The following is a 4,024-nucleotide window of genomic DNA, read 5'->3' as shown; positions in this document are numbered from 1 at the left end:
AAACAAAAAAACGAAATGTTTAGAAGCAAATAACTTGTATTGTATCTATTTTATTATGTTTATTTTAACAGCTCAAAATGATTAAGAATATTTTGAAAATGTTATCACTCCACTCAGAATCTAAACTATTAAAACTATCAAATACTTACCAGTCGCCAGTATTAATAGTTAATAGTTTAATACAATATATTATACATATACGCTGAATTGATAAATGTGAAACGACAATGACGGGTTTCTTAATCACTTTTTTTTAACTGAGTTATTTTTTATTCCTTCTTAGATTATTTCAACTTTTAGGACTAAATGCAATTTTTTAATTTCCAAAAAAATTCGTTTTTTTTAAAATATTTCTGAAAACTTCAGTTTTTTCGGAAATGTATTATTTTGATATTCTTCAATTTTTCCATAATTTCTAATGCTCTGGAAAAAAACATTTTTTTTTCGACGTTTTCTCGATTTTTCAGACATTTTGATCTCTATGTTAGTTCCTACACGGTAAAAAAAATTACATAATATGTTGGTTCTTTCACTAATCGTTTACCGCTTATTATTATTGGAATATGATAGTTTATTCATTAGGTGTTTATATTTATTATTTTTATAATAAATAATATTATATATTATTAAATTATTATTTAAAAAAATTTAAATTATTTTTTATAATATTAAATGTAATCAAACTGATGATAATTTCTGAAAAAAAATTATACACATAATAAAGTTCATAAATCAATAGTTGTTGTAAATAAAATATACTATATTTATTTTTGAGTTTAGGATTATGTTTGTACTATTTGTAGATCGATCTGGGCAAAAATAACTATACTGCTTTTAGTTATAGGTAAGTAACATTTTACTAAATGCATGACGTTCACATAAGTAATATTATAATTTAGTGCCTACAGTAGGTATGCTAAAAGTCGGTCTTATATACAAGTGACCTTGTTATTGTTACATTTATCGTGTGATTTGCAATATTTGGGGATAACAACGATGTTGTTATTATTGGACAATATGATGTTACTTTTTATACAATATTAAATTATATTCAACATTTATTATTTCATAGACTAGGTATTGTATGTAATTTATTTGTAATCAAACTGATAATAATGTCTTTAAAAAAAAATATACAGGAACTTGTACATAGTACAATAGTACATACTGCCACATTTTTCCGCCGTGTATAGGAACTTACACATCCCATTTTTATGTCGATGTAGGAAATAGGAATTAACGTATGTAATACTTTACTAATCTTATATTATAGGAAACTAGGAACTTACTATATATTATACTCCCCAGGTAAATATTACCACGTAACACCTATACCTACATGCAATTTTTTCGTAATTATTTTATTTTATTAAATAATTTCATTTCAATATTGAAATAATATTACTAATAATTATATAATAGATACCTACCATTAAAAGCGTTAAAATATATACTTTATAGTTTATACAATTATACCTTATTTATACATTTTCAAAATTCCAATTTTTTTTTTACAGTTGTTCCAAATACCTTTCCGAGTGTCACTACGTCGTCCGATCTTCGACATTTTGATTTTTAAAGGTTGAAATCGGTAAAAATAAATTTTATATATCTATATTCATATAATAATAACGATAGCAGTTGGCCGATAACGGGAAATACGGTATGGCCCCGCTGCGGCGGCCCGAGGGTTTACAGATACCAGCAACCTGACCTTTTTTTATGTGTTTATTTTATTAACAATCCATCTATTACTATATCTATCTATATAATATATATATATATATATATGTCGTAGCCACTTTGTGAAATCGATCTTTTCATGAAAAGATGACTATTTCATGAAATAGAAACGGATATTTTACGCTTCATGAAATTCGAAAATAGGTTAGGCGTATATAAGCGTGTCTCTCGTGTAATTATATATTCAAGATGATCGATGTCCGATGAAAATTTTTAAGTTTTGAACATAATACACCGAATATTAAATAAACGAATTGAACAAAGTTGAAATCATATAGAGTTATTGGTACATATTTTAAGGAACAACGAAGTGAACGTTATCATCTATAATATATATATACAATTAATGCGTTTTTGAGTCTTGAATTAATGTTTATAAGTTTATAATATTGCCAATGTATTTCACCTGAGGTAACTTTTGCCCTGGCAACTCCGAGTTGGACAGCTAGTACCAGTGGCTGATTTAACGATCGTTTAGTCGGCAAATGCCAACGGGGCCCCCTCCTAAATTGTGCACTGAGGCCCACCTAAATTATAAAGTTGGTTTTTTTTAAAATTTTAACCAAAAAAAAAGTATATTTCAAACTGGAATATAATTTACAATTGTTTTAATAATAAAATAATTTAAATATATAGGAATTCTTCAAAAGCAGAAAATATTATGATTAAATAAAGTAGAAAAGATCGAAGTAAATACTTATATACCTAAGTTACGTACCTATTCTACATTCTACCCACTACCATTGATCACAAATAATATTATTTATAATTATAAATTAATATATAATATAATTCATGATTGCATGAAAATAAAAACAATAATTTTGTAAGTATAATAACAATGTTTTTATTACTTAATCAGCAGCGTAAATCATAATTTATTGGAAACAGTTTTCGCGATAAATTCGCAACGTAAGTACCTACATATAAACATTGAAAAATGTGGTAAACAGGTCTGTGAATTTAATGCGTTTGCACTATGTTTTTCATATTATTATTTTGTACATTTAACGAGTTAGGACATTGCTACTTACAACTGCTATACAATTGCTATATAACTAATAACTAATATAACTATAACTATAAAGTATTGATTGAAATTTAAAATAAGTATTATTATTATTAAATTAAGTATACAATTATAAATAGAAACAACGATTGATTGCCTCCACACCATCACTAGCCAACCTAGCCGACCGGTCCGTCACCCACAGAAACATACACACACATCATTATTGTTTTTGTGAATTATAATATAAAATGGTAATTTTATATTAAATTGTGTGTAGTACAAAAAGTGAAGTATGCAGTACGAAATTTAAAATTGTGTAACTCAAATCTTTATAATTTTATGTATAATTTAATGGCTTTACTTTTTTTTGTTTTGCGTGGTTTTTTGTCAAGCTTCATTTTAATTATATTCTACATTCTGTGAAATGGGGGTAAGTATGTTACTGATACATTTTGTAGGCCCCTCTTATTGATTTGCCGACTTTCTTTGAACCCTTAAATCCGCCACTGGCTAGTACCTACCTATATATAAATATTATGTACCTATGTTAATGTAATGTTTTTTTTAAGTATAGTACCCATAGGCGCACATTGGGTGTGAATTTAGGGGGTGCTGGAATAGTTTATGTTACACATGTCCATGGGGGGCTTTGTCTCCCACACCCCCCTTAATCCTAATACTATAACTAACTGCATTACATTAGCTTTAAATTTTTAATTAGAATGGGGTACCTAACTTTGATTTCGCGGGGTAACTTTGATACCCATATATTTTTATTCACCAGAGTAGGTACCATGATAATTAAATTTTTTTTTCATAAAATGGGGTTACTTTGATATCACATTAAGAAATATAGGTATCGAAATTGCCCGTTGTGTTACTTTGATAGCATATTAAAAAATATTGATATCTCAAAAGATAATTTCAGAATTTAAAAAATTAAAACGTTAAAATATTGAACTAGTTGTAACTAATATTTCATTTTGAGAGTTTTATCGTTAACACTACAGAAGTTATCCATATAATAAAAAATGAAATTGTCATAAAACAGTAAAAAATTATCAAAGTTACCCTATTTTACTGTACTACTTTTATTTTTAAACTATGAGAACTTTTTTCGTATTTGTGATATCGAAAAATTAAAAACAATGTTGCACAGTCTATGTTCTCTTCTTCCTAGTAAGAACATTTGGTTGCATAACATGAACTATAAGTTTAGCCATAGTGGTTCTTATCCACGCAAAACCATTTTTACTATGTTTTACATTT

This window comes from Acyrthosiphon pisum, chromosome X, assembly GCF_005508785.2.
Source record: "Acyrthosiphon pisum isolate AL4f chromosome X, pea_aphid_22Mar2018_4r6ur, whole genome shotgun sequence".
NCBI lineage: Eukaryota > Metazoa > Arthropoda > Insecta > Hemiptera > Aphididae > Acyrthosiphon > Acyrthosiphon pisum.
The sequence above is the reverse complement of the archived record's forward strand: the minus strand, read 5'-3'. Positions refer to the sequence as shown.